The sequence below is a fragment of the Lissotriton vulgaris genome, chromosome 12, assembly GCF_964263255.1.
Source record: "Lissotriton vulgaris chromosome 12, aLisVul1.2, whole genome shotgun sequence".
NCBI classification, from domain to species: domain Eukaryota; kingdom Metazoa; phylum Chordata; class Amphibia; order Caudata; family Salamandridae; genus Lissotriton; species Lissotriton vulgaris.
Genome location: NC_141700.1, coordinates 589789133 through 589810880, shown reverse-complemented (window position 1 = coordinate 589810880; position 21748 = coordinate 589789133). Strand labels below are relative to the sequence as shown.

General features: G+C 47.0%; 1 protein-coding gene across 1 annotated transcript in view; it reads right to left on the bottom strand.

Annotated features, from left to right (window-relative positions):
• Window positions 1–20927, bottom strand: part of LOC147677796 (ATP-binding cassette sub-family C member 12-like) — a 1047046-nt gene extending 1026119 nt beyond the window's left edge. The window contains exon 1 of the mRNA XM_086945450.1: window positions 20782–20927. The gene's annotated coding sequence lies outside the window, so the exon portion shown is untranslated. The remainder of the gene's footprint in view (window positions 1–20781) is intronic.
• Window positions 20928–21748: the final 821 nt, after the last annotated feature.

The window sequence follows — 21748 nt, the reverse complement described above, 5'->3', positions numbered from 1 at the left end:
TCACACCAACCACTTTTTCCTTTGGACATTAGCAATCCATCAAGGACACAATAAAATACAAACATCTTAGAGTGCTGATTTTGAAACATACATTTTCGACCTTTCATTCTCCCTCACAAACATACAAACAACTATTTAACTTACATGCTGGTTTCACTTAAGTGCATTCTCCACATACCACACACTCTGTCAAGTTCACTACCTCAATCAATCTGTCATTATACACCCCTCACTACACACGACACATTCTATCATACACAAGCACAGAAAGTTTTCAACCTATTTCCTAAACATATATTTAACTCAAAGGCAAACTAAACAAGACAAAGACCATCAACTTCATGAATTTAGCCAAATTCAAGATATAGACAAAGTTAGTTTTTGATTGGCCTAAACGCTGTGGTATATGCGTTTCGAATCCCACCCAGTGTGGGGATGTTCATGAGGACCTTAGTAGCCTAATTAAAGCTTTGTAATCAGTCCTTCCTGTTCACAATGCTGTCTCTCTTGAAACACGTGAGGGGAGCGTGAAACCAAATCTCGGCTGTGATGATGTTTCTACATCTCTGTGTTATTGTCTGTCTTCTTTAATATAGCTTAATCCGAAGGTCTGGAGTGGGCTCTCGGCACCAGTCTACACAAATTACACCCCAGGTTCAGCAGGGGAGTCTCTCAGTTGCTGTTCCCGGAAGAATTGATAGCTGATCTATAGACATTCAATGTTCTCTATGATATCCCAGAACCAAACAATTCAATTGAGTTAATTATATGTATCATATCAGTTGAAATAGGATCGTAATTCCATCAAATACACCAACAAATCCATTTCTTCCAAGCCAATCGATATGCTGTCCAGTTCCTAAAGCCCAGGACTCTGCTACGTGTCAAAAAGCATCTGCCGAAAGTCCTCGGATTTCCCCCAGTCTCCTGAAATCTTCCAAACCGTCTTATGAAATTCTCTACCTGTCCTAGAATTACGTCCCTGAATGTCGGTGTCAGAATCGGGAAGTTGTTGGACCCGGCCCTTTAGGCAGGTTCACTCTGTGTATGTGTGGTGAGTGACCTGCCCTCCCATAGGAATGAATGGGGAATATGTATGCCCATGGTAGTTCCTGATGTGTGGGGAGTGCAGGGGCGAGTTTGGTATGAGAAAACTCGTGAGACTGAATGCTGCGAAATGGTATATGCGGCATGAGTGTGTCTAGTCTAGAAGTGCCACTTTTGCAAGTTGGCATATTTGTGTAATTTGTTGCTGGCGTGTGATTGGCTGGTGAGCCTGGGTCAGGAGTGCCTGGGCCTGCTTGTGGATTGACTGTCTGGTTTGAGGGTGACAGGGGCTGGAGAGCCCAGGAGGTTGTCTGAGTCAGCCCAAGGATGAAAGGCAGCATCTGCTGCCAGGGAAGTGGGAGGAGATGGCACCTGATAGTGAAGGGCTGTGCCTGCCTGACTACAAAGCTGGCTCCACCTCCCGCTGGGCGACTGTCACCTCTGTCCCTGATACTGACAGGACTTCCCTATCACCAGTTCTAGCTGGTTCTCACACTGAGACTTCAAAGACTTTTCACTGTATAAGAAGGGGCTGTGTCCCCTTCCAAAATGTTCTTGTTTCTGACTGGAATCTACCAGGGGCGGGCGCTGCCCAGCCCCTGGATGCCTGGAGGACTTCTGGGGGGACCCCTCTGCCTTGCCTGGGCTGATGGGGGGACTTTGCTTTGCCCTGGGATCCTTTGGACCTTCTTCTTATCCCCCCAGGACTTTGCTGAATCTCCTGAAGGACTTTGCTGGACTTTGCTGGCTTCCAGTACCGGAAGGGCTGCATCTGGACCCTTAGCGCCTAAGAGCGCTTTATTCTGCTCCCAGCGCTTAAGAGCGCTTTATTTTTGCTTATGGCGCAGGGGAGCGCTTTACTTTCAAATTTCTGGCAGAGCGCCGTGGTTATCCTGTGTGGGAAGCGCTCCTGCCCTTTGTGTGCCGAGTGCGCAGGTGTCACCCTGCGTCTTGATCGGTATGGGCTTTCCCTTATGGACGGGTGCCACCCCGTTTATTGATTTATCTTGCGAGTGCCCACCTCGCTTTATTATTTATTTTGATCGAGAGCCCACCTCGATTTCATCCCCGTGATCGCCGCCCACCTGCCTGCCTAAATCTGGCTGCCGCGCTGCCCGCGGCGACCCGGAAGTGATTGACCGGCCGGCCAATCCTGTCGCGGCCGGCCGGATGTCCCGCCCCCGCAGCTCGGGGGAAGGAAGAAGATGTCGGGCTGGTGCGGGGCTCCCGTGGCCTGGAGGGAGCCCCGAGGAGAGAGGAGGTAGCGTGGCCTGCTGCGGGGCTCCCGTGTGCTGAGGGAGCCCCGGGAGAAGCGCGGGAGAGCCCCTGACTGACGGGGACCCAGCAGCGAAGAGCGGCTGAGAGAGCAGGCAGGGCTCCGGTGGAAGAGGAGAGCCCTGCGCTGCTTGGGAGCGTTGAGGCAGCCAGCGTCCCCCCCAGGCAGACCGGTGAGTGGAGCTGCCAGGTGGAGAGGGGGGGGGGGCGCGAGAGCGAGGCACAGCGTAGGAGTCCCTGGCTATAGCGGGACTCCCACGCGCAGAGGGGACACTTGTTTGGGCTGTAAGGAGAGGGGGGGCGTCGGGACACATTGCCGGTGTCCGCCCCCCCCCCCAGTGGCGCGATCTGTGCTCCCACAGGCCAGGGTGTGTTCAGAGTCCCCAGTGGGGACTCCAACGATGAGGGCCTGAGTGGCTGTGAGCCCGTGAGGCTCAAGGCAGCATTTCCTTGATGTCGAGCCCCCGAGGGGGGCTCCACCGACCCCCACAGTTATTTACAGAGCCTGCTAGGCTCAGGGGGCATATTTGTTCGGAGCCTGTGTGGCCCTGCTTTGGCCAGTGGTTTTAAAGTTCCACGGGGGACTTGGGGCATGTGTATTGATAGAGCCAGATGGCTCCAACGCCCACAGCTTTGTTAAGAGCCTGTTTGGCTCCAGCGTTTGGGTATTTTTAGTTAGAGGGGGCGTCGGGGCACATTGCCGGTGCCCGCCCTCTCCTGCCTGCGAGGAATGTGTTTTTAGAGCCTGTGTGGCTCCCACAGTGGGTGCAGTTTGCGCCCAAGGGTCAGTGAGGACCCTGTCGCAGTTTCTTTGATGATTCCCAGCTGCCCAGCAATTAGTGGGCAGCTGCACCGTTTAGGTCTTGGGATGTTCACAGGTGCCCAGCAAGTAGTGGGCACCTGCTACATTTAGGCTTGTGCTTGGACTGGCGCTGCATGGCAGCGCGCCCTGACATTGGACACAGGGGGTCTGAGCCCCAACAAGGCCAGTTGGCCTAGGGACTGCCACAGGTGGTGGCTTATGTAAGTTATGCGCAAAGTGATTGCTATGTTTTTAATAGTAATTGCCTACTGTGTGTTTTTGCGCTATTGTGTTGTTCTGGCACCCCTGAATGTTTTTAGGCATCATGTGTCTTTCTTTCCATGCGCTGCACCTCTGAATGTTTTAGACATCATGTGTCTTCTTGCGCTGCACCCCTGAATGTATTTTATTGCATCATGTGCTTTATTCTTAACACCTCTGAATGTTTTAGGCATCATGTGTTTCTCTTTATTACTCCTCTGAATGTGTTTCATGCATCATGGGTAATGTGTTCTTGTGTATACCCCTAAATGTATTTTATTCTTAGGTGGTTGTTCTTTTTAGTACAGGTGGTCCTAGGAAAGGTCCTGGTTCCTGTTACCAGTTGGTACTGGTTGTGATCTTTTTGATTACCATTTTATGTTTAGTATTTCTTATTCTAAAAGTACTATATCTGATTCTGACAGTGGCCCATGTGGCCCTGTCTTGTAAATAATCCCTTATGAATGATGCCAGTGCCAGTTGGCACAATGTGCATGTGTGATTTTTATCTGATATGTGTTTTTACAATACAAAAGTTATTTTAATATAACCTTGTGTGGAGTCCCTTTTGTCGTGTGCCTAGTATGTTGTTGCTGTTGTGCGCTGACGCAAATGCTTTACACATTGCCTCCGAGTTTAGCCTTACTGCTTGTGCCAAGCTACCAAGGGGGTGAGCAGAGGTTATCTTGGCGTGTGACTTCCTTGCCCTGACTAGAATGGTGGTTTCTGCCTGGCTTTGGCGTCAGCTTTAGCCTACCAGAAATAGCCAGTTCTAACATTGTTGGTCAGCGGTGGGGATTTGGACTTGTGTTTGCGCAGTGCCACAGCGACAACTGGCTACATTACAAAACTCTGCAATTTTTTTCAGATAGTCACATGTTTGGGATAATTGTTTTTGATTTTTGTTTTTCCTCAAGAGTGTCATTTTCAAATGTGTTTCTGCGCTTTATGTTTAGTGGCAGATGAGAGAAAGTGACAGGGCGGGACGCCAGTAGAGGGGGAGGTTCCCATCGCTTAGGAATCCTTTGCTGGGTCCAGTGCCAATCCCTGTTCCTGTCCCCATGTGTGTGTGTGGGTAGATGGAATAGAGGGAGTGTGGAGGAGAAATGACTAGCTCAGGAGGGTGGTTATCGCCTGAGTGTAGTGTGTGTGTCTGGATTCCACAGTATGGTAGGATCCAGTGGTGGCAGCTTAAATGTGTCCAGTGCGTGTGAAGTCCCATTCCCAGTTCCCAGAGTATGGTGCCTGGTGCTCAGTAAGAGGGGTACAGGTTGAGAGTCAGAGGCAGTGAGGAACTGTCTCACCAGTCTGGAGGGGGAGTGTGTGGATGAATGGTGTCTTGAACTGGAGGAGTTGGTGTGAGTTTTTTTTTAAGGAGCTTGCACGTGAGGTGTACCTCTGGTGGTGTGCAGGAGGTCCTGCAGAGGCACTGGACAAGAAGGTGGATGTCTGGCGGTGTGCTCGATGTCTTGCAGAGGCATTAGGAGGGGATTCTAAAAGGAGTGGCTTGTGTATCTGATGATCCTGTGAAGGGGAAGAGGTTCATGTGTAACCCAGCAAGGTCCCAGTAGTATGGTAGGGGTGTAGGGGCTCACGCCCTGTCTCAGTGGAGGCGGAGTGAGTGTGGGACGGTGTGTCCCATGTTGGCCTGAAACCCTATCTCAGGGTCTGGAGGGTTCCCTAAGGGAGTGCCAGGTCAGGGGCCTAAGCTGTACATGGGTCATTTGAGGAGGATCTTCCTGTGTCTAGAGGACGGGGAGTGTCTGTAACCAGAACTCCGGCGGTCCTAGTTTTGGGCAGTACCGCTCCTAAGTGGAGGGTGCAGAAGTCCTGGCTCGCTGAGAATTTGACCGTCTAGAGTGCTTGACCATTTGTGGGGCCTCTGGAGGTCATTCCCCGAGGAGGGGGGAAAGCCAGGTTGGGGTTGTGGCCTGACCTGGAAGGAGTACTGAAGGAAAGTGTGTCACTGATACGCCGCTGGCGTGTGCTCTGTCTAGCCTGGGACATACTGAGAATTACCCTGTGATAGGGAGTACTGGAGGAGAGTGTGTCGCTGATACGCCGCTGGCGTGTGCTCTGTCTAGCCTGAGAAATACTGGGCCTGTAGTCATGGAACTGGAAGGGGGTGCAGAGGGACGGTGTCCTTACTTCTGACCCCGGTGCAACCTGAGGGTTTAGATCTTAGGTTGGGAGATTAGGAAACTTCTAGGTCAAGAGGAATCTCTGCCAAAGTGGATCAGCTGAAGAGACTGAGGGGGCTGCCCTTGCTGTGTGTTCTGGGGCTCACCTGCAGTTTGTTGTTTCCACTAAGGTAGAAGAAAGGGGACTTTGCTGTGTGCTGTGTCCCCCCACCTGCTTGAAGAGGAACTGTGCTGTGTGCTTTGTACCTCAGAAGTGAAATAGTTTTCAGGTGGTAGACCAGTGATGGAGTGAGGTCCTGATCTGGTAGGAGAATTGTATTCTGGTGAGTGCTTCTCTGTGAGGGGGCGGAAACCCAGAAGTAGAGGTAGGGTGGGGCGTTCTTGCCCGTGACCTCTGGTCAGCCTGGGGGTGTGGACCCTAGGTTGTTGGATCAGTGGTAGTTGTAGCTACACTGAGAGAGAGAGTGGAGAATGGCTATTGTGTGCCAGGGGTTACTGCCCCCCACTCTGTGGATTAGTTAGGACCTGTGATTTGGATGGCCTATGGCCTGGTCTTGGCTGTGGATGACTAGTGAGTACCAGTGGGGTATCCTAGTTGTGGCAGAGAGTTATTGTTTAGAGGTAACCAGGTGGGTTCAGAGTGGCGTAGAACCGGAAGGTGTCCCTGCTGTGCGGGTCCGTGTTTTGTCGCCCAAAGCAAGGAAGCCCATCAGTGGAGTGATTGGTCTACCCTGCGTTTTGGCTGGAAGGGGGTTGTGTTGGACTCGGCCCTTTAGGCAGGTTCACCCCGAGACTTTTTGCTTTTTCCTAGCCTGTTTCTGGAACCTGGTGGTAGTGATTTTAGGCCTCTGCGCACTTTTTCACTGTGGTACAGTGTAAAGTGCTTGAGCTCTCTGTGTATGTGTGGTGAGTGACCTGCCCTCCCATAGGAATGAATGGGGAATATGTATGCCCATGGTAGTTCCTGATGTGTGGTGAGTGCAGGGGCGAGTTTGGTATGAGAGAACTCGTGAGACTGAATGCTGCAAAATGGTATATGCGGCATGAGTGTGTCTAGTCTAGATGTGCCACTTTTGCAAGTTGGCATATTTGTGTAATTTGTTGCTGGCGTGTGATTGGCTGGTGAGCCTAGGTCAGGAGTGCCTGGGCCTGCTTGTGGATTGACTGTCTGGTTTGAGGGTGACAGGGGCTGGAGAGCCCAGGAGGTTGTCTGAGTCAGCCCATGGATGAAAGGCAGCATCTGCTGCCAGGGAAGTGGGAGGAGATGGCACCTGATAGTGAAGGGCTGTGCCTGCCTGACTACAAAGCTGGCTCCACCTCCCGCTGGGCGACTGTCACCTCTGTCCCTGATACTGACAGGACTTCCCTATAACCAGTTCTAGCTGGTTCTCACACTGAGACTTCAAAGACTTCAAAGACTTTTCACTGTATAAGAAGGGGCTGTGTCCCCTTCCAAAATGTTCTTGTTTCTGACTGGAATCTACCAGGGGCGGCGCTGCCCAGCCCCTGGATGCCTGGAGGACTTCTGGGGGGACCCCTCTGCCTTGCCTGGGCTGATGGGGGGACTTTGCTTTGCCCTGGGATCCTTTGGACCTTCTTCTTATCCCCCCAGGACTTTGCTGAATCTCCTGAAGGACTTTGCTGGCTTCCAGTGCCTGGAAGCGCTGCATCTGGACCCTTAGCGCCTGAGAGCGATTTATTCTGCTCCCAGCGCTTAAGAGCGTGTTATTTTTGCTTATGGCGCTGGGGAGTGCTTTACTTTTAAATTTCTGGCAGAGGGCCGTGGTTATCCCGTGTGGGAAGCGCTCCTGCCCTTTGTGTGCCGAGTGCGCAGGTGTCACAGTGCGTCTTGATCGGTATGGGCTTTCCCTTATGGACGGGTGCCACCCCGTTTATTGATTTATCTTGCTAGTGCCCACCTCGCTTTATTATTTATTTTGATCGAGAGCCCACCTCGATTTCATCCCTGTGATCGCCGCCCGCCTGCCTGCCTGAATCGGGCCGCCGCGCTGCCCGCGGCGACCCGGAAGTGATTGACCGGCCGGCCAATCCTGTTGCGGCCGGCCGGATGTCCCGCCCCCGCAGCTCGGGGGAAGGAAGAAGTTGTCGGGCTGGTGCGGGGCTCCCGTGGCCTGGAGGGAGCCCCAAGGAGAGAGGAGGTGGCGTGGCCTGCTGCGGGGCTCCCGTGTGCTGAGGGAGCCCCGGGAGAAGTGCGGGAGAGCCCCTGACTGATGGGGGCCCAGCAGCGAAGAGCGGCTAAGAGAGCAGGCGGGGCTCCGGTGGAAGAGGAGAGCCCCGCGCTGCTAGGGAGCGTCGAGGCAGCCAGCGTTCCCCCCAGGCAGACCCGTGAGTGGAGCTGCCAGGTGAAGAGGGGGGGCGCGAGAGCGAGGTACAGCGTAGGAGTCCCTGGCTATAGCGGGACTCCCACGCGCAGAGGGGACACTTGTTTGGGCTGTAAGGAGAGGGGGGGCGTCGGGACACATTGCCGGTGTCCGCCCCCCCAGTGGCGCGATCTGTGCTCCCACGGGCCAGGGTGTGTTCAGAGTCCCCAGTGGGGACTTCAACGACGAGGGCCTGAGTGGCTGTGAGCCCGTGAGGCTCAAGGCAGCATTTCCTTGATGTCGAGCCCCCGAGGGGGGCTCCACCGGCCCCCACAGTTATTTACAGAGCCTGCTAGGCTCAGGGGGCATATTTGTTCGGAGCCTGTGTGGCCCTGCTTTGGCCAGTGGTTTTAAAGTTCCACGGAGGACTTGGGGCATGTGTATTGATAGAGCCAGATGGCTCCAACGCACACAGCTTTGTTAAGAGCCTGTTTGGCTCCAGCGTTTGGCCATTTTTAGTTAGAGGGGGCGTCGGGGCACATTGCCGGTGCCCGCCCTCTCCTGCCTGCGAGGAATGTGTTTTTAGAGCCTGTGTGGCTCCCACAGTGGGTGCAGTTTGCGCCCAAGGGTCAGTGAGGACCCTGTCGCAGTTTCTCTGATGATTCCCAGCTGCCCAGCAATTAGTGGGCAGCTGCACTGTTTAGGTCTTGGGATGTTCACAGGTGCCCAGCAAGTAGTGGGCACCTGCTACGTTTAGGCTTGTGCTTGGACTGGCGCTGCATGGCAGCGCGCCCTGACATTGGACACAGGGGGTCTGAGCCCCAACAAGGCCAGTTGGCCTAGGGACTGCCACAGGTGGTGGCTTATGAAAGTTATGCGGAAAGTGATTTCTATGTTTTTAATAGTAATTGCCTACTGTGTGTTTTTGCGCTATTGTGTTGTTCTGGCACCTCTGAATGTTTTTAGGCATCATGTGTCTTTCTTTCCATGCGCTGCACCTCTGAATGTTTTAGGCATCATGTGTCTTCTTGCGCTGCACCCCTGAATGTATTTTATTGCATCATGTGCTTTATTCTTAACACCTCTGAATGTTTTAGGCATCATGTGTTTCTCTTTATTACTCCTCTGAATGTGTTTCATGCATCATGGGTAATGTGTTCTTGTGTATACCCCTAAATGTATTTTATTCTTAGGTGGTTGTTCTTTTTAGTACAGGTGGTCCGAGTAAGGTCCTGGTTCCTGTTACCAGTGGATACTGGTTGTGATCTTTTTGATTACCATTTTATGTTTAGTATTTCTTATTCTAAAAGTACTATATCTGATTCTGGCAGTGGCCCATGTGGCCCTGTCTTGTAAATAATACCTTATGAATGTTGCCTGTGCCAGTTGGCACAATGTACATGTGTGATTTTTATCTGATATGTGTTTTGACAATACAAAAGTTATTTTAATATAACCTTGTGTGGAGTCCCTTTTGTGGTGTGCCTAGTATGTTGTTGCTGTTGTGCGCTGACGCAAATGCTTTACACATTGCCTCCGCGTTTAGCCTTACTGCTTGTGCCAAGCTACCAAGGGGGTGAGCAGGGGTTATCTTGGCGTGTGACTTCCTTGCCCTGACTAGAATGGTGGTTTCTGCCTGGTTTTGGCGTCAGCTTTAGCCTACCAGAAATAGCCAGTTCTAACAGAAGTCTACTACCATTTACAACTTGATTGGATCCAAAGCCTGTGACCTCCATACTGGGGCTACCACTACTGCAGTTTCCCTGCATCTGTGACTTGCAGAAGAACCCTTGCAGGGAGGCATGTATCCCCAAGCCCGTGGGTCTGGTCTCCAGCTGAAAACCTTGTCAGATGAGTATTTAGTCTGTCTGCAAAGAGGTTCACTCCGAAGGGGCCCCATTTCTCTTGAATACCCAAAAACATCTACCGGTTCAACCTCCAGTTGCTGGAGTATTTGAAATTCAGCTACACCATTGCTAAACCCAGGAATATGTTCCACCACAACAGAAATTCCCTCGCTCAAACAACACCCCCTACATTTCTTTCCCAAATCTGCTAGTCCCTTCGAATGTGCTCCACCCAACATGTTGACGTATCTCACAGCTGAAACATTGTCCATACAGAATAGTACAAGTGTCACTTTCTTATTTTCTCCCTGAAGCCAGGCCACAGTCCTGTGGAGTTCTGCAGGGTTCAATCCCACTGCTATTTAACCTAGATATGATCTCATTGGTGTACCTTATACAATCTGTTGGATTCTCCCTGTTTACCTATGCTGGTGACTAATAAATTGCTATAAAGATCACTGGAGATTTAGACAGTGTGCCTCCAAGTTACATATCTGCCTGCAAAACATTAAGGCATTAATTATCAGAATCAATAAAATCTAAAAGTGAATAATACACTTTGTGTGTCCTCATCTCCCCATAGACACAGCAGTTTTGACAAGCCGCTTCATACTAACTGTGCTCCCTCCGACTTACTGCATCCGTCTAGCCATCCACGGCCTTCCTCTTTATCCGGAGGACTGGGCGTAATCATTGGACTTATATTCCACTCTCCAAATATTACCCATTTATCATTTGCAGGCGTCGTCCCCATGATGTCAAAGGGGACCAGATGTATGTTAATGATTCTTCATATTCTAGGCTCGCCATGCGTAGAGCGGCTTTAATACAACTTTCCCTTGTTGGAGGGGCGGAGTCGTTCCATCTAATGTATATCTCTCTTCTGGCCAAAACCACCAGATTGAGGAGCAAGCCCTTCTGGGGCCGCAACGGTGTTGTGTTCTCCTGCTTATTCACACCATAAAGGACCAGAGGCAAGTCTACCTCTATATGCATTTGAAAAATATCCGACAAAGATTCACCCACCTCTTTCCAATATCTGCCCAGTTCTGCACATTCAAAAAACATATGTATATCATCCACCTTATTGATGCTACACCTTGGACATGTTGGTACTAAAGTAGAGGGACCAGCAAATTTGGCTATCTTCGCTGGAGTGTAGTATAGCCTGTTTAGAACATAAAAGTGTTTTTTCTTAAGTATGGCAGGTTTAATGTATTTATACATTAGCTTAATGGAGAGCTCAAACAGGATTTCAGATTCTTGATGAAGTGGGGTGTTGTTCCAGACAGCTACCTGCTGAGGAACTTCCTGGTCTACTGCATCTAAGAGGCTGTTATACCAAAATGATACCTCCTTTTTTCCTCAGTAAACCACTCTCAAAAAGCCGCTCTAACTCCCAATTGCCTTCTGTCTCTCCTACCTCCGCCTCAAACCAAGATCTCAACTGAAGATACTTAAATCAGGAAAATGTGGACCCAATCTTATCAAAAAGTACTTCCCAGGGGAGAACCCCATCCGAATCTACCAAATCTGAACACTTCTTAAACCCTGCTCTTCTTATCGGGATTGCTAAAGAGTCTCTCAAACAGGTCGGGGTACCTGGTGAGTCCCAGATCGGTGCGAATGGAGAAAAATAGCCTACACACCAGATGCGTTGTAATTTGTACCATATCTGAAGTGCTGCCTTGAACACCTTGAGGCGTACCTTCTTGAAAAACCTTGGGGCCCCAAACTTATGTAGGAACCCCGCCTGTCCATACAAAAATCCTTGAACCATGGACGTCATTTAGGAGTTGCAACTGTGACCCCTGTCTTTCCCCTTGCTACCCCTGACATTGGCCGTGTGACCCCTCCATTACAGAATCAACTGAGGAGATAGACAAACACAGTTCTTTAAGAGCCAAGATTATTTCTCTCTGTACTAGGCCTCTCGAGAAGCCTCCTTTTCAGGTGGAGGGGCCTGACAAGGAGCGAGAAGTAATTCATTTTTTTTTTCTATATATATTTTTTATTTTCGATTATATTTTGGGAGGGGGACGTCAGTAACATCAATCTCCACAACCATAGCAAGTAACAGAAAAACAATCAGGATTAGATAAAAAGAGGAGAAGAAATGATCATATTTCCATCCCGTCCCCCCAAGCTGGGAGAGGGAGGCAAAAGAAGGAGAAGGAATAAACCAAGCCAAAGTAGAATTGGTGTTAATCAATCCCACTGTAATCTGCACCAGATCTTTTCAAATTTTGTAATTGAGCGAGGGCCTCTTGTCTTAGAAACTACTTGTTCACATTCGTATGTTTGCCTCAGCACTGCCCACAATTCTGTTACTTTTGTCAGGAGAGCGTTATTCCAAGTCCTAGCAATACAAAGGTGGGCACTGACAATTGCAATCGCTATTAATGGACAGAGGTGCCCATCTAGGCGCCTCTTATGCGCTAGTAAGATTTCTGTTTTTTGTCAGTTGGAGTTCGCCCCCCTGACGGGCTGTTAATAGTTGGATCATCCCTCCACAGAAGGTATTAAAGAAAGGACATCAACGAACATATGGGATAGATCAGCTGCATACAGATGACACTTAAGACAGTGTGATTTATCTGACTCGAGACTGCACCCATGTTGAGATATGAGTAGGCATGTAATAAAGCATGTGGATGGTTCTAAATTGCTGCAACCTAAAATTAACAATTATTACCGACTGATCTAGCACAGTGAGAGCCTCCTGAATTTCTACAGCTGTGACTTCAGTTGTGAGAAGCTGGCTCCACTATCTGCAAACTGTCATTTTTAGTATATGAGATTTTCTTAATAAACAAACTGATAGTAAATTTGCCCAGAGACAAACATAAACTGGTGAGTATTTCAGGTACTTCCTGATCAATAGTCATTGTACAGCTATATAGTAAATAATAACTCACCTGCAAATATTTAAGGAAAAAATAGTGTGGTAGGCCATAGGCTTACTGCAGTGACGCAAAAGTCCGAAATCCCTGATCGTCGAACAAATGTCCGAGATTATATACCCCCTTCTTTTGCCATATGCCATATGGAATGCAGACAAAGAATACTTAAGACAAGGCTCCTGCCAATCCTGAGTTATGTCTAGTGCTACCTTAAATCTGACATCTTAAAGGAGTTAGGATCTGTCATTTTGTGGAGTGCATATCTGATATCAGGGCCTAATGCTAGATGATATCCAAGCATTGATAATCCAGGCTCACTGTCCTTCAACAGACTATGTATTCGCCCGGCAAACGCTGCCAGACAGTATGCTTTAAAATCTGGTACATTGAAGCACCTCTGTCTGTAAGAGAGCTTAATAAAAAATCTCGCCTGGCTGATCTATACCCCCAGATAAAGCTGTTATCACTCTATCTAAGCATTTCAAGAAGTAGTCCGGAACCTGAAGAGGGATAGCATGAAATAAATAAAGGAATTTGGGAAGTATTTTTATTTTAATGATATTACATCGGCCTAGGGTGCTGAGGGGCAGCCGATGATAAATCCGTAGCTTAGCAGTCACAGCTTTCAAAAGAGGCTTGTAGTTAAATGAAATAGCCACTTCAAAAATGCTGCTAAGTCTGATATCTAAGTATGTCGCCGTATTAGTAACCCCGGGTGATGGACTTAGCAATTGAATGTTCAGAATTGTCTGTGTTTTGGCTAGGTTAAGCTTATAAGCCGAAAACAAACCAAATAGTTATGCCTCCTTTACTATGACCACCAAAGTAGCCAGTGGGTTAGTGACAAATACAGCAATATCATCAGTGTATTAAATTACTTTCAGCTCCATTTTATCCAGTTTAAATGGGTGAATACAGTTATTAAGTGAAAGAAGTCTTATATATGGTTCTGTGTAAAGAGCAAATAATAACAGGGCAAATCTCCGCTAATTCTCATTTTCTCATCATCTCCTGGGTAACATGGAGTATCAGTCACATCTTAGAGGCACACTGCTTGAATTCTTACAAAATAATAAAGGGACTGCCCCACTAACTGTTGTATGGGATTGCATGAAGGCTTTTATCAGCGGGGCAACAATCCAGTATGTTTTAAATAAGAACAGATCCACCCATCACAAAGTAACTCAAAGCCGGAAAGACTGTCTGGAGCTAGAGATACGACTTGCACAGGCAATTCTTTCTAGAAACTCAAACTAGCAGGATATATACCTTAGATTAATAGAAAGACGTCTAAGGGTAAATCGAGGACTGATCAAGAAGGTAGCCACCAGTTATCAGAAGAATAAAAGAATTACAATATGAATATGGGGATGAAGTTGTGCACCTTCTCGGACACCAGATCTCTGAAAAATGGGCTAGAGGCAATATAAACTGTATTAGGGGTAGCGATGGGGTGGCGTATACGGAGTCTTACTCTATATTAGAACATTTTAGGACTTTCTACCAGGAGCTTTATAGTAAACCGGCTGACCCGAATACCCTATTATCAATCAATACCTCAATGAGAGCCTCTTGCCCCGGCTCAACTTCCAACAGGAATCTACGCTTCAGGATTATGTTCTTCTAGCTGAGATTGAAGCTGCCATATGTGCTCTTCCAGTAGGGAAAGCGGCTGTGAAAGATACAATACCATTAGAGTTCTCCAGGGTATTCAGGGACATCCTCATACCTGAATTCAATGATTTATTTATTTGTGTGGTGGGCGGAGGGGATGCTCCGGCTTCTTGGGGGCTGACAAACATGGTTTTGTTCCTTAAAAAAGTAAAAGCAGTGGAAGAAAGAGGCTCATTCTGGCCTATATCTTTGATAAACGCAGAAGCCAAGGTATTCGCTAAAGTTTTGGCAGTTATGAAACTGCACAGAACTTCTACATTCAAGCCAGCTGCCCCTGATGTGGAAATATATAAAGCCCAAGCAAGGGGGGGGGGCACTCTATATGGAGCGGAACTGGGGGGACACTGCGCTTCCTCTAACCTTACGAAAGTGGAGAACAACTTCATGAGGCAGTTACTGGGCCTTCCTTGTAGCACCCCCCAAGTTCCTCTCCGTATGGATTTGGGCATGAGGCCGATTGACGAAGAAATTGCCCTTAGGCCTATTACATTCTGGCGCCGGGTGCGGGTTACTCCAGAGTTGTCCATCTACAAAGCCAAGCTCAAGGAGATCCTGCCTATTCCAACTACTAAGAAAATACTGTGGCTTTGCCACATAAGGGACCTCTTTGCTAGGCTAGGCAGGACGGACCTCCGGAAAAACCCTGAGATATCATGTCCATCAATTTCCAGCCTGGATCTAGTGTAACACTATAGGCAATCCAACTTAATGTCCCCACAGGAAAGCACCACTGGCAGTCGGATGACAGTAGAGTTCCTATAAGTAAAGGATGTATACAGTAAAGAACAATTCCTGGATGTGATCTATCCCCCACTGGCCAGGAAATTGTATATAAAATTTAGACACGGGAACCTTCCAATAATGAGCCACACTAGCAAATGGGCCACAGAGAACATGGGAGATTGTCCAGCGTGCAATTACAGGGTAGATTCTGAAATCAATGTATTATTTTTCTGCCCTGCATACCACCTGCCTCGCAAACGCTGGTTAATTCAAATATGTAGAAATCTAGGTTTTGGGCGTTGCTTGGGGGCCTAGTGCATCTTGAAATACGATACCCACCCTCCAATCGTATTCGCTGTATCACCCTTTTTAAACACTATGTGGTCCATGCGGCGGGGCTTCCTAAAGTAACATTCTGGGATGTTTTGCAAAATGAAACTGTAAAAGGTCACAACAGGGTTCAGCAAATAGGGAACCTTGCCTCAGCCTTCCATTTTACTCATTGTTTTTAATTGTGAATATTTTAGTCTGTCATTAACCCAATGGTAGCTTTTTAATGGATTTTGAGAGAAGAGGAGGATGCCTTTTTATAATTTGCGTGACTGTAGATATATGATTGCGAGTATGCACACATTATATTTTTTTAATGTCTACTGTGTTTTTGTAATGATGCACTTTTATGGTCCTAGTGGCCAAAATAAAGTTATTGACTGACTGACTGACTAAAGTTTTGGCAACGTGATAATGCCCCTCCTGCACACCCTGGTCTCGGAAAAGCAGCACAGATTTATCCCAGGCAGAGATACTGTCGCACATGTCAATACTGCAATGACAGCATTCATCAATTCATCAAAGCTGGGAAATTGAAAGATCAGATCGGCAAGATCATGCTGGATGGCAAAAAGGCATTCAACATTGTCACCTGGGAACCACTCTGGTTGATAATGTAAACATTCAAACTTGGAAGTCGGTTTATTGTATAAATCCAAAAGCTGTATAAAAGCCCTCTCGCAAAGGTTTCAATGGGCACTGTGTCGTCTTCTCTACTTTCCATACCCAGAGGCACAAGCCAGGGATGTCCATTCTCCCTTCTGGAAGTAATTCTGTATCCATCAAAAGAAGTAAGGGGGCCAAATGGATGTATACACCCATCCAGGCTCCAGTATTCATACAGTTTAAACAACAAAAAAGCAGAACTCCAGCAGCGACTACTGGACTGGGAGAAAAAAGTCTACAAGGATGTGTGAGGGCAACAAGAGGCAAGACATGTTCTTTCCCTTGACTGATGGTCCCACCCTACCTAGAACCTTTTGGTTTTCTTCTTCTTCTTCTTTTTGCTTTTTTCTTTGTTGTGGGCATATGGGTGACTTTTTGCCTCTAGCCTTTGGAACAGTGTCCTCTTTTTGCTTTGATGTAATTAGGGGAGCACGGACACTGGACCATTAATGGCTCCCAGGTCCCCCTTATTCTTTTTTTGATAGAATAGTTTAGAACTGCACCTGCACTTCTTCATGGACCCGTTCACACCATTGTGCGCTTTTTATTGGGCATGACTCAAATCTCACCTCTTGTATGTTTCCATTACGGCTCTTATTCGAATGTTGATACATGTATAACTTATTAAAGAAAGGCAGTGCATCAATTATTTTGGAGGGCCACAGTAACAAAATAATTGCCCTTGGGCATTTGTTCGTACTTTATAAATTACCAAATCAAATCTAGATTGTTTACACAGTTTGCCAGCAAGGGTGTATCACCTCGGTGGCAAACCACAAAGACACAACACAGTCCCTTTGCACTATGGTGCAAAGGTGTGTTTGGAGAGAAATGCAGCCTGATTGTGTACTAGTGCTAGGGAGAAGTCAGCACAGTGCCATCTCCTAATATATATGGGGCTTTCCTGCTGTGTCCCTCTGACACAATTCAGCGCAGGAACTTTAGCTGTGTCGCTGTGTTAAATGACATGTTTGTAAATCTGCCCCTTAATGTTCACCTATAACTTGAAAACCACTCTACACAGAGACATAATTCTTGCTGAGTCCCCTTGAATGATGATAAATACTCTTCTAGGTTTAACAACCAGCTCTATGGGGCTATGCCAGCTAAATACGGAGTTTTATCTGCCTTGACTGCTTAAACCTGCCCTGTACTACCTCATTCTAGGATGGAGTTGTGCTCTTTCTGCCATGAGATATTTTGCATTTAGACAGAGAATGGCTATGCTGAACTGCTGCTCAGCCTTATGCAACTGTCCAGATTATCTTGTGCAACATGCCCAAGATCCTGAACTTCCTGCAGTCAAATAGAAGATATGTGACCCCATCATGCGCTCAGACTTGATGCCCATCCCTGTCGTGAGCCCATGCAATTGAAGAACAAAGCTCCATTCAACAACAGACCCTCAGGCGTGAAGACAGAGAATGAGCCACTGTTAAACGCCCCAATTGGTGGTTTAAGTTCCTGAACCTGGGGAGTGAGGTTCTCACCGCACCGACGCCCTCAGACATGAGGTCGGTGTCAATCAGGAATGCATGCAGGCATCTCAATTGGTGCTCAACTGGCATCGCCCCAGACGGCCTCTAGTAGCCAGAGAAGACATGATGTCCCTTCAGCATCCCGTGATCCGACATTCAACCAGAACAGCTCCAAGGCAAAAACTCTGCAACCACAACTTACCATTCAGTGAAAACTGAAGAGCTTATATAACTAGTAAAGATTGCTCTGACACTGTGAGGCCATCATTTGTGCCTCTCTTGAACAATTCCTCACCCCTACACGTCCCAGCATCCCTCACAGAGACCATGAACACTCATAAAATCTATATAAACTCTACAATATATGCACAGGACCTCCCCATGAAAAGATGCTGCTCTGGGATTTGTAAGTGGAATTACTATTGTGAATGTACTCTGCGTTTCCCTCTTGTATAGCCACGTTCGCCCTATCACTGTGATCATGTAAAAAAAGATGAAGTGCCATAAAATGTCTTCAAGCAACTAGGCACACTAACCTAACAAATATATAAATTGTACATCTTCTTTACCAACATAATAACACTGCTTGGATACTTTGACATAAGGCCAAGAAAATCCGCCTGCAATTTATACAAAGAGCTGCATTGACACTGATGTCTCCTAATTCGGTGGAGATGGAAATCGTTTTTCCATCCTCACCAGGAATTATGAAGTGCCCTCATTGCAGACCCCTGGCGTAACTCCTGGAGATCTTGGCTCTTCAAAGCAGCTAGAATCTCTGGCAGGAGCCTTCGGGGGCAGAAGAAGGAATTGTATTTGAACTCCGAATTACCGGTTCGTTTGGTAATTCTTTATGATTTAGGGGGTTCTCATGATTCAACTCAGAATCCCTGTTAATCCTGCACCACTGTTTATGTATTTTATTTATTTTATTTATGCGTTTTTATATAGCGCGGGCTTTACCCGAAGGCGTCAGAGCGCTTCACAAAAGGAACAGAAAATTACAAATGAACAAATTACAAAAGCAGACGATAAGTTGCATGAGGTAAAAGTGACAATCGTGAGCAAACAAAATACATGAGGTAGCAAACAGTGCAATACAGGAGGAGAGAGTGACAAGTGTGCAGGTTACAAGAGAAAACAAAGTACATTTAGAGGTAATATACTGCAATATATGCTAGACACAGAGGCACAAGAACACACGTTACGTAGCCAATAATGAGGACCTGAGGTGTAATATCTGTACATATCAGTATTTTATACAATCACTCAATAATTTATGTATGCAATCATACTGTCTTTGACCTGAAAAATCCTGTCCAGCAAAATAGAGACATCGTCCGTCCTTGCTTATAGTGAGTGAGAGAGAGAGAAAGAGAGAGAGAGAGAGAGACAGACAGAAAGCCGAGACAACCTGGTAAAACGAAACTGTCCACAATAAAAAAAAAAGGTGATGAGGGCCTTGATAAACCTTCTAATGAACAAAAACATGTTTCTTTCATGCCTGACTTGCAATGATGATCTAAGACCTGTGACACCCTTAAAGTATGTTGTTACAAGAGATTCATTGATTAGGTAAGGCTAACTGAGATGTGCCTTGGCAAACCGTCCTGGAAGGTTCCTTTAGGCAGAAATCTAGGTTACCCCATTGTTAAATGCTGTAAGAAAGACAACGAGATAGAAGTCGATGTGTAGACTGGAATAGTGGATCCCATGGAAAGAAGCGTCTGCGATGTATGTGCTTATCGTCCTGTAGTTCAACGTCATACGTTCTGAACAATAAATTTCGTTTGAGTCTAAAAATACCCAGGTTTGTTTTATTGCTGATTGTGGTAACAGTGTGAACACGGAACACAACAATAATGAAAGTGACTCTAAAGACAATGAGTGCCAATGCCCTCAAACTCTATAAATGTATTGAAGTATTTGCCACCATGACTGGAAAACATCAGAAGCACTTGGAACTGTCACTATAATCCTCATTCAGACAGCCTTGCTAATTGGGAGGCAATACTGGACATGGTGAAAACAATATTGCCAGGTGCAATATTTATTCGATTCATCAGTGTCTCCCCATTCGGAGTTGTGTACCTTGGAATGGGGATAGAATGGTAATACCAGATTTCCCTACTTCCAAGCGACAAAACACAGAATGTGTGCCATGACTTCACATCTTGTTAATGTTAATGTTAATGTTAACAGGATTTATAGAGCACACGAATACCCGGAAGTGTCTTGGCGCTGTAATCGAAATTAGGGCACAAACTCCTATTTGCGTCCAAATCAAGAGTATCGTTAAACTCATGATGAGGGTCTAAATAGCAGTAGATTACATATATAAATAGCACGTTAAGATTCTACTAGTCAACCACAGACGGCTTCAAGGCGTAAAAGACTGTCACCCATGGCTCCTCCTGTTGGAAAGGCACTGATACTGCATAGTATTGGGACAGCAGGACTGTCTAGCTAGAGAGAACAACCTGACCTATCACCTACAGTACGGCAGCCTTGCTTCTTATGCATCCACCTATTGAAAGGCAGTAAAGGGCCATGGATGGGGAGGTGGGAGGGGGAAGTAAAGTCTATCAACAGCCATAGCATACATTACCAGACTGAGATCACACATGCTAAAATAACTGTGTGGCTTTGGTGCTTTGATTTCGCAAGATGATTCAACAACTTAACCGAAAACCAATACAAAAATTGGAACAAGCACTTTCTCTATATGTTTGCAATAACATAGCAAATTCGTTATGGTGGTTCATCTTGGGGTGTAAAAATAAGCGAGCAGCCGAAGTAATTTAAACACTTGGACGGTTGTGCTCCCCTCGTATGGACTGTGAAGCCAGCTCACCTAGATGCACAACACTTTTGCACCAGAAGGGCTAGCTTTTCAGCTCAATGATGCCCATGGGTAACATTTCAGAAATCAGAGAAAGAAACTAAAATTAAAAATGACGGAAGAAAACATTCAACCACAGAGGCAGTGGTCACCGTTAACCATATCCACGGAGATTGCTTGTTGCATATCAAATCCACTCCTGTATGCTCGCTTACGTGGGGTTGTCATGCACAACCCGAGATATTGCAGACATCACACATCCACAAAAGGCCTTCGATCTCCCTAAGATGCTCAAAGAGCCTGCTCTGGAGACCATCTTCTTGAGATTGGTTTCCCAAACATGGGATCTCTCCCAGCAATAGACAGACCACCAGTTGGCCAGTCCTGTTCATAGTGCAAATACAAATAAGGCTGCTGTCTGATGGTCACTCAAGGTGACTGTATGAACCCCTGCCTCCTCGCTCTACTCACCATTGAACAGAGCCTGGGAAAGATGCCGGGTCGCCCTTTCTTGCGTCTACAGCCCTCTTTAGATGTCCTTGCGCTTCCTTTGGGACTTTAAAATTCAGTCCAGGACACAGCCAAGCATCGACCACCTCAGCACTGCACAACACAGTGTGCACAAGGGCTTTTCCCTACTTATGGCGCCTCGTTCGGACCGTTTGCTTGAACTAACTGGTGGCTGTGAGACTGAATGGTGTCTGAATAGATGCATTGTGCACGGCTACAGAGTTTATGTCACGAGGTTAGCAGCTGCAGGAGTGGACAACGGAACGAATCCTAAAGCTAGCCTTCAAGTTTTAATTTTTTTGCTTTCACTGGCCCGAGTGAGTTTCTGAAGCTGAACTGCACGTATGGGAGTCTACATTTATTTATTCAGTTTATGTGTGCTTTTATTGAAGGTCGTAAGAAAAAACATTACTAAAGGCATCCAATTATTGTTACAAAATGAAATGTGAAGAAAACACATTTAATAATTTGTGAAAAAGTATCTAACTGATAAATATAGAAGGAACACAGAGAACTTAGGGCCAGATGTGCGACCGTTTTTTTGGGGTCGCAGACGGGAAATCAGCCCGTTTGTGACCTCAAAATAGGTCTGCCCTATTTCCAAACCCTATTTTGCCAGTAGGTAACCTATTACCGACTCGCAAAATAGAGTTTGCGACTCACTATTAGGAAGGGGTGTGCCAAGGGCGTCACTTCCTAAAAGTGAGTCGCACTTCAATGTAAGATTGTTTTGGTGCCACAATTGCGGCTGCAAAACACTCGCAGTTTACCACCCAGTTTAAATGGGTGGTAAGCCACTCGCAAACGGTCAGGGGATCCTTTCTCTTTCGTGACTGGCATTGAAAATATGTTTTAAGAGCAGGCAGTGGTCTCATGGGCACTGCTTAATCTTATCAAATGAAACAGTAACGTTTTCTTTTTCTTTTTT